The sequence below is a fragment of the Plecotus auritus genome (assembly GCF_963455305.1).
Source record: "Plecotus auritus genome assembly, chromosome: 6".
NCBI classification, from domain to species: domain Eukaryota; kingdom Metazoa; phylum Chordata; class Mammalia; order Chiroptera; family Vespertilionidae; genus Plecotus; species Plecotus auritus.
Genome location: NC_137773.1, coordinates 65824476 through 65839327, shown reverse-complemented (window position 1 = coordinate 65839327; position 14852 = coordinate 65824476).

Genomic DNA, 14852 nt, shown 5'->3' with positions numbered 1-14852 from the left:
GCTTTTTCGGTTGAGTATTTTTTGCTTCTTTGTAATTCAGTTCTTTGACTTGATTTTTGTGTTCCTCTTGTCTGTTTTTGGGTCTCTGTATAATATTTTTTATTTCAGTCAGTGTATGTTTAATTTCTAGTTGGTCCTTTTTCGTATCTTCGAGGGTCTGGTTATATTTATCGGCCTTTTCTAGGATATTCTTAAAAAGCCTTATAACTGTGGTTTTGAATTCTATATCCAGTCGTTTGTTTTCCTCCATTTTTTTCATTTGTGATCTGATTCTTTGACGCAACATTTTTACTGCTTCCCTGAGTTGGTAAGGTAGATTTGTGTGCTAGGTTTCCAATATGGCCCAGTGGGTCTGCCTCCCCAGTTAACCTGAGGTGGACACTCTTGGTGCACCCCTTTGTGGACTGTGTGTACAGCCTTGTTGTAGTTAAGTCTTGATTGTTGTTGGTATCACTGGGAAGAATTGACCTCCAGGCCAGTTGGCTGTAAGGATTAGCTGTGTCTATGTTGGGAGAAGTTCGGTGCTGGAGACAGCCTTATAGGATTAGACTTGCCAAATTGCAATAGTCTCTGTGCTCAGCTTGGATGGGGTGGAGTCTCAGTCTTGGCTTCCCGTCAGCCTTGCCCTTGCGCGCACGTGCGTGCCTTCAGACCTCTGCCTTCCCGGCTCCCGAGTCTCTGCCCGAGAGTCCAGACTCCCCCCACAAGAGCATGGGTCCCCAGGGGCTCGCCTGGAACTGGGGTTCACTGCAGTCAGAACTGGAGCTCAGTGCAGTCAGGAGCCTCTGACTCCCTTCCACTAGGGAAAGCCTGTGGCAACCTCTGCAGCCTTTGTGCGCACTGGCGCATGCACGCTTTCAGTCCTCCGCCTTCCCCAGCTCCCGAGTCTCCGCCCGAGAGTGCAGACTCACCCCACAAGAGCGTGGGTCCCCAGGGGCTCGCCTGGAACTTGGGTTCACTGCAGTCAGAACTGGGGCTCAGTGCATTCAGGAGCCTCTGACTCCCTTCCACTAGGGAAAGCCTGTGGCAACCTCCACAGCCTTTGTGCGCACTGGCGCGCACGCGCTTTCAGTCCTCCGCCTTCCCCGGCTCCCGAGTCTCCGCCCGAGAGTCCAGATTCTGCCCACAAGAGCATGGGTCCCCATGGGCTCTCCCGGAACTGGGGTTCAGTGCAGTCAGAACTGGGGTTCAGTGCGGTCGGGGGCTTCTTTCCCCCTTCCGCCAGAGAAAGTCAGCCAGGCTCTCAGCTGCCCTTCCTCTCTGCGCGCACAAAGACCCTTTGCCATACCTCCAATTCTATGTGAGCTTTTCTATTTCCTTCTAGTTGTAGAATTTTCACTCACCCAGCTTTCCTGTGGTTCTGGATGGTGTCCGTTCTGTCTTTTAGTTGTAGTTTTGAAATTGTTGTGCAAGGCAGTAGTTTAGGTGTTTACCTATGCCGCCATCTTGGTTTCTCCAATAGATGTTTTTAAAGTTTACATATATCATATGTGATACTATGCTGCAATTTGCTCTTTTTTTAAAAAAAGCATTCTTTCAGATTTATCCATTTGATGGATGTAGGTAGCACAAGTTCATTCTTTTCCACTTTTCTATGTATTTCATCATGTAAATACATATGCCCAGATATACTTATTCTCATATTGTAGTTGCTTCCAAATTTCAGTTACAAATCTGCAGTAAACATTAGAAATATCTTCTAAGTAAATGTATGCTTATTGTGTAAGTGTAGTCAAACATATTCCTATTTTATTTGTACTACATATCTTAAAATACTCTCAAAGGTAGTTGCACCAATTTCTTTTGCCACCAAGAGTTAATATTTCTTTAGTTACTTCCTCACCAACACTTGATATTGGCATATTTTACATATTCTCCAATCTGTTATATGATAAATTATATCTTACTCTTGTTTAAAATTCATTTTAGTGATTATTCATAGGCTGAACATTTTATGTTATTTAGTCACTTTGTAAGTTGATTTTTAACAACCTTTATCCATTTTCTATTTAATTGTTGTTATTTTTTTATTTCTTTGAATTTTTAAAAACACATTCTGCACATTCATCCATTGTTAGTTATTATATGTTAGAAGTATATTTCCAGAGTCCATGGTTATAGCTTTTCCTTAGGGATAAGCATTACCTTGCACAGAAGTTCTTCCTTTTAATCTAGTCAGATTCTTTACGGTATTTCTTACTGATTTATCCACTTAACAGGGGATAGGGTAGAGATCGGCTTCTTGCTTTTATTCTAAAGTGTAAAATTTTGTTTTGTCTCTAAGTGTTTTATACCTAAGTGTTGAATATACCTGAAATAGATTTTCTTGTACAGGTGAGGAAATGATCCAATTCTGTATCTTTTTTACATAAGAATAAGAAATTCCCCAAGCATTTTTCTTCTATGTGTGGTTATTCCATTAATCTCACTCTGAACTATAGATTCAGAAGTAGTTGGGAGGTGTCTCGTTCCAGTCAATAATCTGCTAACAGAAACCATTGTTTTTATTTCTATTGATGATTTTTAAATCTCCTTTGGGGTAATTTTTCCCTCCTGTTGAGGAATAGCACATTTTCACTGTTGAAGAGCTCTACTATCATATCCTGTCAAATCCAAAAATTTCAACAATTACGCTTCATCGTGTCCCATCTTAGTTCCCTTTATTTAAAACTGGCAGTGTTTCTACTTTTATAGTCCCATAAACTTATTATTGTAAGACAGTACAGCCACACCCTTGGTGTTCTTTTCAGAATAAACTTTCTCATTTTTTTGCAATCAGACTAAAATTATTCTCAATCTTTTTAGTTCTGGTTCCTTTTGTTTAAAATATTTTTATTGATTTCAGAGCAGAAGGGAGAGAGAGAGGGAGAGAGAATCTTTAATCAGCTGCCTCCTGAACGCCCTGCACTGGGAATCAAGCCCACAACCCAGCCATGTGCCCTCACCGGGAATTGAACTGTGACCTCCTGGTTCATAGGTCGACATTCAACCACTGAGCCATGCCGGCCAGACAATTCTGGTTTCTTTTTATTTAACAATTTCTTCTTTAGTGCATTTCACTATAAGCAGTCAGGAGGAACAAAGGAACTTCAACATCTTTCTTAGAAATCTCCTCAGCTAAATATGCAATTACTCAAAAGTCCCACCTTCTAGAAAATATTAGAACACAGTTCAGAGGACATAAGTAAGGCCAAGAGACATATGAAAGCATGCTCAAAGCCACTAATCATCTGAGAGATGCAAATCAAAACGACAATCAGATACCATCTCACACCTGACAGAATGATTATCATCAACAAATCAACCAATGACAAGTGCTGGAGAGGGTATAGAGAAAAAGGAACCCTCGTGCACTGCTGGTGGGAATACAGACTGGTGCAGCCACTGTGGGAAAAAGTATGGAGTTTCCTCAAAAAATTAAAAATGGAACTCTCATTTGACCCCGTGATCCCACTTCTAGGAATATATCCCAAGAAACCAGATACACCAATCAGAAAGGATAGATGTACCCCTATGTTCATAGCAGCATAATTTACAATAGCTAAGATTTGGAAACAGCCTATGTGCCCATCAGCAGATTAGTGGATTAGAAAACTGTGGTTACATCTACACAATGGAATACTATGCTGCTGTAAAAAAGAAAGAACTCTTACCATTTGCAACAGAATGGATGGAACTGGAGAGCATTATGCTAAGTGAAATAAGCCAGTCAGAGAAAGATAAATATCACATGATCTCACTCATTTATGGAATATAATGAACAATATAAACTGGTGAACAAAAACAGATCCCTCGGTCAGACCATCAAACCTCAAAGGGAAGGTAGGGGAAGGTGGGCGTCAAGGGGGGAGATCAACCAAAGGACTTGTATGCATGCATATAAACATAACTAATGAACACAGACACCAGGGGGGTGAGGGCATGACAAGGGGTAGGGGGTAAGAGGGGGATAAGGACACATATGTAATACCTTAATCAATAAAGAACATAAAAATAATAATGAGCATATCTTACTTAATATGCAACTCTGTAGAATAGTATACCAACAGCTTTTTAAAAATTATCTCTTGTACTTATTATTCTGCTTAGGAGTTATTTTATATTCAAATTTTCTGTTGAGATTGCAAAATGGATGCTTATGATGCCAATCCTATCAATAAATGGGAATGTTTGCTTTGGCCAAAAATTTTGAAAAAATAAAAAGAACACAGTTCAGACAAGTTATTTGCCACTTTATACAAATATGGTTTCTTTCAGTATCCAATATCATTTCTGTTTTAGTCCTCACTAAAATTCCCCTTAATGGACATATTTCTAGCATGCACTTAAATTTTTTTTCCAGTCACTACCCATACCCAGTTTAAAAGCTGCTTTCACATTTTTAGGTATTTGTTACAAGAGCACCCCACTCTTAGTACCAAAATCTGTCTTAGCTTGAGCTGCCATAAAAATACCATAGAGTGGGTGGCTAAACAACAGAAATTTATTTTCCCATAATTCTGAAGACTGGAAGTTTATGATCAAGGTACTAGCATGGTCTATTTCTAGTGAGAGCTCTCTCTCTCTCTCTGTTATAGATGGCTACCTTCTGATTTGTCCTCTCATGGCAGAGAGAACAAATAAGGCCTCTGGTGTCTCTCCTTATTATGGCACTCACCCCAGCATGAGGGCCCCACCCTCATAATCCTATATAAATCAAGTTATAGACCAAAGTCCCTTTCTCAAAATACCATCACACTGGGGTTAGGGTTTCAACATATGAATATGGGAGGGTCACAGTTCAGGCCATTGCATTGGGTACTGAGTAATGGGAAATAATTACGTATTTGGAGGATTGCTATACACTGTCTCTAACTTACACAGATTTTTGGACACCAAAACATCACTGTGGTCTGCTAGTCAGAGTTGGGGCAGATGACTTTCAGGTGATCAATCTAAGTTTTGTCTGAGGTTTGTCTCTCAGTCAGTTGAAAGCATCCCTGATCCTATTCTGTGGTTATCCCAGTTCTAAAATGATTACTAGGAATAGCAGTACACAGCAGATCTGCATTACTGAAAAAAATATATAGTTACTAATGCCACCATCAAGGTCTTGAAAGAGGCAGGGGGCAGTAATTCCTATCCCCTTCATATTTAATATGCTTATTTGAATTATGCAGAAGAGACATGAATTTTAGATAATGATAACTAATTATTATAAACTTAAATAGGCAATGACTTCTAGTACAGTTGCTAATCCAGATGTATTTTCACTGCTTGAATATGTATGCAGCTCCAGAACACAAAGAACATTTTTTCCCTCCATACTTGTGAATAAACACCATCAGAAACAATTTCCTTTCAGTTGCTATGGTCAGCAGTACATCTTCACTATTGTGCCTCAGTGTTATAGCAATAGACAAGGCATAGCATAACATAGTCATAAGGAATAAACTGGCAGTCGGACATCCCTCTCACAATCCAGGACTGCTTGCTCCCAACAGTTTGCCTGCCTGTCAGCCTGATCACCCCTAACTGTCCGCCCCTGCAGGCCTGGTCACCCCCAACTGCCCTCCCCTGCTGGCCCAGACACCCCTAACTTCCCTCCCTTGCCAGACTTCTCGCCCCTAACTGCCCTCCCCTGCCGGCCTGGTTTCCCCCAACTGCCCTCCCTTGCAGTCCTGGTCCCTCCCAACTGCCCTTCCCTGCTGGCCTGATTGCCCACAACTGCCCTCCCCTGCCGGCCATCTTGTGGTGGTCATCTTGTGTCCACATGGGGGCAGCCATCTTGTGTGTTGGAATGATGGTCAATTTGCATATTACCTCTTTATTATATAGGATGATCACCCTGATCAATATATTACCCTTTTGGTATTAGTTTGCAATAGTGTAATTATGATGTGTTATAATGTGGTTTTCTTTGGTTTTATCTTGTTTGTTGTATAAATGGTAAAGATGTTATCTGCTAGGAACCTAATAATTTACAACATGATAGCACAATTGGTTTGAGAGAAATAAGATAATAAAAAATGATAATGTAGAAATCAAAAAAAGATGTTTGAGGCAGTTTAATATAAAAATGTAATAAATTTAGCATGAATAAAATAATTTACTATAGAGCAAGAAGCAATTCAAAATTGCAGGCATAAAGAAATTTTAAAAAGAAAGGCTAAACAAAAGAAATAAATGTCATAGCCTTTGTTTCTGGTTCAGGGTAGGGGGCCTCTAAATCTTTGAGATTTCCCAAATGTTAGAAGTGTCTTTGTTATTCATGGTGTCCTCTAATTATTTATGTAATTAAGGTGATTCATGGTATACCCTTAATAGATTATGATAATGAGATGACTCAAGATGTGGGCTGGCCCTGCCACAGAGATCAATAATGTGATGGATTAGAAGGATGGGGCTTTGAGCCACTTGGTATGGGCCCCACTTCAAGGGAGTAAAGGGGATATGGATTGTGTTTAATTATATGCCAATGTTTTAATCAATCATATATACATAATAAAAATATCTAGGCACCTAAGCTCAGATGAGCTTCACTGGTGAACAATACTCTGTCAATATTGTATACAAATGGGAAAAGGATGACACATTCCTGAGGACATGAATGCTTCATGTTTGGGACCCTTGCTCCATGTATCTCTTCTTTGGCTGATTCTGATTTCTGTCCTTTTTGCTCTAATAAACTGCATTTATAAGTATAGTGCTTTCAGCAAATTATCTGAGTCATTCTAGCAATTTATTGAACATGAGGGTATAACAGAAACTCTCAAATGTATGCTCAGCTGGTCAGAAGTGTGGGTACTTAGAAATCCCCAAACTTTCATCTGATGTCTGAATTGAGGCAAGTCTTGTGAAGGAATGTGACCTAACTCTAGGTAGTGATCTAAGTCATTGAGCTTTGGTTGATGCTGTTTTTGTCAATGCTATTAAGATAAATCCTAAGGTTAGATTATTACATATTCCCATTTGTATGTCAAGAAAAATTCTTAGTAATTAATATTTTTTGTTTATTTTGCAGTATAGCATGGTAGTTTTATTTCCTGTCTTAAGGGAATTTATGTACTTTTACAATGCTCATTGTGAGTGTAACAATCAATAAATGAATAGTAACAATCATTATATTTCACAATTTATATAAGTTGCTATTTTCTCTTTTTAATCAAGGTTTTCAGTTGTGCTAAAGGACAAGTGACAAAGCAGTCTTCATTTAATTTTCAAGATCTGTTTATATGAAATAAATTGCATTATAAGATACACAGCTCTTGATTTATTTTTGTGTTCCATGGTGTATTACCTTGTGCCCTCTTTTTTCTTAACCAATATTGTCTTTTATGGAACAGGGCATTTCAATCCAATACTGTTATTTTTTAAAAACTTGGAAATAACAGAACTTTCTAATTGATTACAATCGTGGTATGGGTTTTGAGTATGTACTGAATCATTCAAGTAGAATTTGAAGACACGCTATCATATGCTTATACCTAAAGCTTTTTGCTTTAAGAGCATGGTCAGAGGAAGCATTACTTGTCAGAAAAGCTGACATTTGTATCATAGCCTAATTCCTAATGGATTCATGCTTGAGAACTATAGAAAATAGGTAGCTTATATAGTCATATAAAATAAGATAAATATAGGAAAGATTATCTGCCTAAAACTACCTAAGGCAAGGTACAGAAAGTACTTCTTGTGAAATTCTCTAAGTTTAAGAGGATGTATCATCAGAAAGAGAGAACAATTTTGCACTATGCCAGAGCTAGAGTGAAACAGCTTTGGAACCACCACTATCTCGATGCATTTCTGGGATGTACAAGGGGTGCATGAGCTACAGAAGCAGCATTACTCAAGGCAGTGGCAGCAGATGTTCAAAGCTGACCTACCTAATATACCAGGAATAGTGTCTAAGTAGAGGAGTTGATAGGGACAAAAATACTCAGAATAGTGCCATTTCTGCCAGGTAGAACACTGCCCTGCCTGCTAAAAATGGTGGAACTGGTATGGAGTTGGAAGAATAGCACCTAGCAGAATAAATATGCATTTAAAAGACAAATGCACACCTGCTTGGGCCTCCAAAACAACCTTGAGCAAGAAGAATAAAGAAACATTTGGAAGGAAATATAAAACATACAAAGGACCTCCATGATAAGGTGTAGGTAACAGGAAATCCAGGGGTTTCATATTAATATTACTCATGTAATCCACAGACACTTAAAATCTGGGGAAATTCAGATTATGTGTAGGTAACACTTTTTAAATTATATTTTTGCTACTAGATAATAAACTTGTAATTACAAAGAATGGATGGTTTATTAAACAAAATATACTTGAGTAGTTTAATAATTTCCTGAGTTGCTGTTATTGCTGATGTATAAATGTTGAAATAAATTTTAAAAAGGTATATAACATCAAATATTTTAACAGTTACATTATGGAGATGAAACAAAAATTTACCCATTACTTAAAAATCTTAGCATTTCCCAAGAAAAATAATGAATAATTTATCTAAAGTAAATCCAATAGTTTCTATAATGTATATAAAGCACTGTTTTATGAAAATATCTTCTCCTTCAATGGGAATATATTTTCTTTGTCTTTTCATGAAACACGGGTGGTTTTTGAGACACAATACTGAAAAAAATATTGTCAAGGAACTTGCCTGTGATATATGAAGTCTGCAGGTTGAAAATGAGTTGTGTACCTAGCATTCTTGTTTATTCAATTTATTCTATTTGAGTGTAGAAATGCATGCTTCCACATAATCAGTGCTATTTAAAAGCCCTCAGTGCAAAACAACACTTCTATCCAATATTCACAATACCTGAGAGGAGCAACAACTAACTGGTAGTAATAGAATAGTGCCAAGGTAAAGGAGAAAAAAAAACTGTAAGAAAGATCACCATATTACTTTCCTTCATGAACTCCATAGACCACCACAATGGTTACTCCTTATACTCCATTCTATTTCTTTTTTTTAAAATGTATTTTTATTGATTTCAGAGAGGAAGGGAGAGGGAGAGAGAGATAGAAACATCAATGATGAGAATCATTGATTGGCTGCCTCCTGCATGCCCCCCACTGGGGATCAAGCCCGCAACCTGGGCATATGCCCTGACCAGGAATCGAACCAGTGACCTCTTGGTTCCTGGGTCAACGCTCAACCACTGAGCTACACCCAGCTGGGCCATTCTATTTCTTTATATCCCAGTTTTAACATTGTTATTCCAGCCTTATACTCTCCCAAACCCTGCCTGCATGAGTCCTGTTTCAGGTCCCATGGAAAGGTACTCCGGAAACCTACCTTCAAGTTGTGGAAGAAAAGAAGGGAAGGAATTCCTCAGACTTGCTTTCAGAGCTAGAATGGAGTGTGGAGGGGGGATTATGAATATCTGCCATCCCAAGGTGACCCTTAGCAACCAATTTGTTTATTCAAAAAAAGTGAGATGACACACACACACAAAATCATTTATATAGTAACTTACTTGTACACTAGACCATCACAAAGGTACCATTTCCATTACAACAGATGCTATTGCACTGTCCAAACTTAGAATTTGTTACATCTGACACAGCAAATCCAGGCAGGTCAGCTCTGATCCCACAGTCAGTCACTGTCCTATGGTCAGGTGCTCAGTCTCACCTGGAACTTAGGAGTATGTCAAAATCTGCTGGTTTTCTGTTACTGAAATTACAACCTCTCTCCAGAAATGTAGGACTCCTCACTGCTGTTCCCCTATTATTGTTTCCAGAAACTCAATACAACATCCTAATCTGCCTCCAGCACTTTGGAGTCTATCACATAAAATGACTGAGCTAAAGAACTGCTACCACAGAGTCTGGACCTGCTGCAGAGCACTCTGGGTCCACTGAAAATTTGTAACCTTGAATTATCTAACAAATAGGTGGAATTCATATCCCCAAAAGGTTAATATTCTCTGAAAAATCCAAAAACACCTACAAACTGCTGTTCTTTTTATTCGTTGTAGAAGACATAAAATGTAATAATTTGTCCTTCCATTGAAGGAATATCCTGGCGTCTCCAGCCCTTAAAGATTCAATGGTGTGACAGGTCTCTAAATCATCCCAAGATTTATTTTCTACTCTTTGGTGCACATGAATCATACCAGGGAAGTGAAAGTACTTTCTAATACAGATTTGTCAGGTCCCCTTAATGTGATTCATTAATACAGTTAACTAATCTGATCTAAGGACTAACAAGGGGGCCAAATTTCCTTTAGATCTATTTGTAAATGTGAAGGGAAGTTATCATAGCTCTGGGGCAAGACACTAAACGTGCACTGGTTCAGATCTTCTTTGCTAATGGAGATTGAAAATAGCACACCTCCAGATCTTTATCTATATATCAATTTCCAAGGCTGATTAAATATTTCCTAATAAAGATATCACACCCACCACCTTTGAAACTATAACTTCATTATGTTTAGGCACTCCACTGTCTTCTGTCAATATCCGTTTGTTTATTTCAGTGTTCTGTTTTGTTTTTCGTGAATTAAATAAAATGTGATGAGGAACTAGTAACACTGCATCCTTTAAGGAACTAATCTCTAACATTCCACATGGGAGATGGCACTGATTCTGATTTACTGTCTTCTGTAGGTAGAGGGGGGTGTTTTAGAAACTTCCATCTGGCTTTTCTTACCATAATCACTCTCATTTCCTGGACCAGAAAACCATTGTGAGAGTTCTGCCAGCTACTAATTACATGCACACCAATTGTATATCTGTAAACTAGAGAAATAACTGCAATTTTGTCTGCAGAACCATAAGACATCTAGGAGATGGAATCGTCACAGCATGCTATTTATCATCTGGCCTTTCTACATCTCTAAACTAAATGGAGAGGAGCCAGGATGGTGTTCTGTGTCAGCTGAACCCAGCAGGTTGAAAAAGAGCTTGGTTTCCTTTTTCCTCAAATGTAACAACTTTGATAAAAATTTTAGGTCCTTTTGGGGTAAAGTTGGCTGATATTTTGTTTGAAACACTTGTGATGGCATTGAAGGGCTCTTCCCCAAGGGAACCTGGTCTCCCTTTCAATCAAGGCGTTCTAGGTCTGAGAACCAGTTAGATCTGGAAACTATCTGAGTTTGTGTTTCTGTCCCAGCAGCTGGTATCAGTCTTTTTCTCACTGATTCTTGAATTTTTTGGTTTATAAATTAAGTAATATTGCCATGAATGGCTAATTTGTAATGTCCTAGGAACACCGTGGGTTATAAACTATCATCTCAGATCCCTGCAAATTAGTAAACCCATCTTGCTTCTGAGAGTTCAGTGACACCACTTATTCTCCACTCTCCCTGAACGGTATCCTCCCCACTGACACTATCAGGCCTCTTCTAGAGCAGCAACTGCTGTCATCACTGCTGGCCTCAGAGGATTGTTGTATAAGTGGCCCACAGGTACACCGAAATCATCAAACAAAATGATTTTCAAAATGGCAACTCCTTCCCATGACAACTTCCACAACTCATAAAAACCTTGAGAAGAAAGTCAGTAGGAGGAAGAATAGGACAGGAGTGGGAAAGGGAAAAAAGGAAGCAGGGGAGAATGAGAGAGGGAGAGAGAGAAAAAAAGGGACATCATTTAAACATCCAAGGAAAAAGATCAAGTCACTCTTTAGAGATGAAAAACAAAACAACTGCAAATGAAAATGTTGTCCAAGTTTTCAATAGTAATGCTTTAGGGTTACAAAAAATGAAAATGTAAACCACGGATTTTATTAAGCTAAACTGGTTTTCAAGTATATAACCTACAGACCATTTGGAAGAGGAACCTAGCACAGCTCAGATCTCAGAGAAATAAAATGACTAGGCATAAAGACTCACTGTGAGCAGTAAATAAAAATGCGCATTAGTGCCCTAGCTGGTTTGGCTCAGTGGACAGAGCATTGGCCTGTGGACTGAAGAGTCCCAGGTTCGATTCCAGTCAAGGGCACATGCTTGGGTTGTGGGCTTGATCCCCAGTGTGGGGAGTGCAGGAGGCAGCCAATCAATGATTCTCTCTCATCAATGATGTTTCTATCTCTCCCTTTCCCTTCTTCTCCGAATCAATAAAAAAAAAAATTTAAGTGCATTAGTACCAAAACTAAATAAGGGTTTTTAAGACAGAGAAACTATTATGTACAGTCTATATGATCTGATAATATAGATATATGACTATTAAAAAGTAGGGTGAAGTAAAGCATGCATATGAACAAATGTGAAATTTCTTTTTTGAATCATAATTGTAGTAGTATAGGTATTATTAAATAAGAATAGCGACTAATTATGTGAAATTCTAATTCTGTTATCCTTTCTGTCCTTGGAAGCTGCAAACTTCAGTGTGAATAAAGAGACAGAGATGTATCTGGGACCAAAAAAATCACCACAAAAGATAGGTCTAGAAAATCCTGTCAGACCAGATATCAATGAAATTATCAAAGATTAGTGTTGTATCAAAAGGTATACAAAATCAATGTGAAGAGGCACTGTTGAAGGTTTAGGAATAGATAACATTTCTTATTTCACAGATCTTCAGGTTGAGCTTAAGCAATTAAGTAACATAAAATTAAGGTAGGGTAGCCAGCCTATAGTGCCTGTCACAGTTGGTTAGAAAAGATACAAAATACAAACATGAATGAAGAGTCACACTGTACAAAAGTATTTTTCTTACTTTATAATGCAATTTAAACAACCTAACAGATTTCTAAGCAATATTCCCCTTTTCTTTTATGACCAAGAATGATATAAAATATATATAATAATTAATATAGTAGAAACACCAAACCATCAGCAAGGACATCAGCTGAAACTATCAAGAGGTGCCACACATGGCAGACTGGCTCAGGTTCCACCTTATAATTTAAAAACCACACTGAGCTAAAACCCACATCAAGACAGAAGAATTTGAGGAAATAACTCATTAATATCCAGTAACATAGCACATAATTTTGTGAACACCTTTCATGCTACAGACACTGTGATAAGTATTTGAAATATATTGTCTCTAGTCTGACAATCATATCAATAGTATCTCTCTCCTCTCCATATGAGGAAAGAAATAAATAATCAAAGAGTTTAAATGACTTACCCAAAGCCACATGGTGGAAAACAGAAAACTAGATATCAATTCATTTGACAGTCTTTGAGGTTCTTATTTTCTTCACACTATAAAAGTAAAATATTTTTCACTATAATATATGCCAAAATATTTTTTCATTTGAATATAGCTTTTTAATTAAAAACTAAGATAATCCAACTTATTTCCTGATATTTTATTAATATAACTTGCTTATCTCTCTTCATTCTGAGTATTAAAAATATTTTGTATTTTCGTTAAATGTATTTTAATGTGGTTAATATTACCATATAGCTATTAATTCTATTTTGAATCAGTTAAGAACCTAAATTACAAGCTACATAAAACCATATCTCTATGATTATAAAATAAATATTTCTAGGAATGGATTTGGTTAGTGCACATAACTGCCAGGGTAACTAAAAAAATTAAGTTTAAAAATAGACAGACAGGAAAATATACCAAATTTGCACTGTGGTTATAGTTGCCAAAACTGATAAGATGCTAAATTCTGTCACTGGCATGGCCAATTCTACATTTCTGGACACAGGTGCTGCCACTGATACCTAGGAAACCACTTCCTGGAGAGAGTTCCTAGGTCACACATACTTGTACACTAGATTCCCATTTTATTCCAGATGAATGCATCCCATTGGCACAGTTTGGGCCATGTGCTGTCTTTGCTACAAAGGATAACAGGAAGGTGATTTTGTATCATTTACATTCTCTAGTAGCTGGCATACTCTGCATTCCAGCACAACTCACATGGTGGACAATACTCAAAATGTCAGAGGCTTAGATGCTGTGCCACCCAAAGAATGACAAACCACTACCAATGCCCTATCTCCTGCATTTTTTTATTGTCTAAAGTTTTACATATGTCTCCTTTTTCTCAAATTGACTCCACTCTCCCCAGCCATTCCCACCCCAGGCAAGCCCCTACCGCACCAGTGTCTGTGTCCGTTGGTTATGCTAATAAGCATGCATACAAGTCCTTTGGTTGCTCTCTAACAGCCCTCCTCCCCTGCCATTTGTCTCTGGATCTATTCTTGTTCATCAAATTATGTTGATCATTTTAAATAATATTGAACTTCCTAATACTTCTACCGTTTTTTCTTTAATCAGTTTATATTGGACAATTATAACTAAACTAGAGGCTCAATGCACAAAGATTCGTGCAAGAATGGGCCTTCCTTCCCCTGGCTGCCAGCACCACCTTCACTCTGGCCAGAGCCGCCTTTCTGCCTTCCCACATTGCCCAGAGGCCCAGCGGCTGGGGTGGTGCAGAATGCCTGCGTCATCGCCATGGCAACGACGCAAGCGTCCCACCCCGCCCCCGGCCGCTCAGCGCCTGCGTATGCAATTTAACCCGCTATCTTTGTTGTGTTAAGTTGCATACTCACTCCTGATTGGCTGGTGGGCGTTGCGAAGGTACGGTCAATTTTCATCTTACTCTTTTATTAGTGTAGATAGGTTTAAAAATAAGTTGTGAAGTTAGTTCCTTGTCCTTTTCATGTTTTATAGGAAGATATGTTTTAATAAGATAAAGAAAATATATCTTCCTTTGTTTTAATTAGTGGAATATTCCCTCTGATTTCATTTTCTTAATGCTGTAGGACCAGACAGAGTATTTAACTGCAAAAGAGTGCTAATCTCACAAATATACTAGGATTAACAGAGAACAGTGTTATTTCCCTGAAGAATCCCAGGAGCTCAATTCTACTAGTATGTACGCCAAAGGATAGCCTTGTCTATTCATAGCTCACAAAGCAATTTCAAGTAGGCTGGACCATTGCACT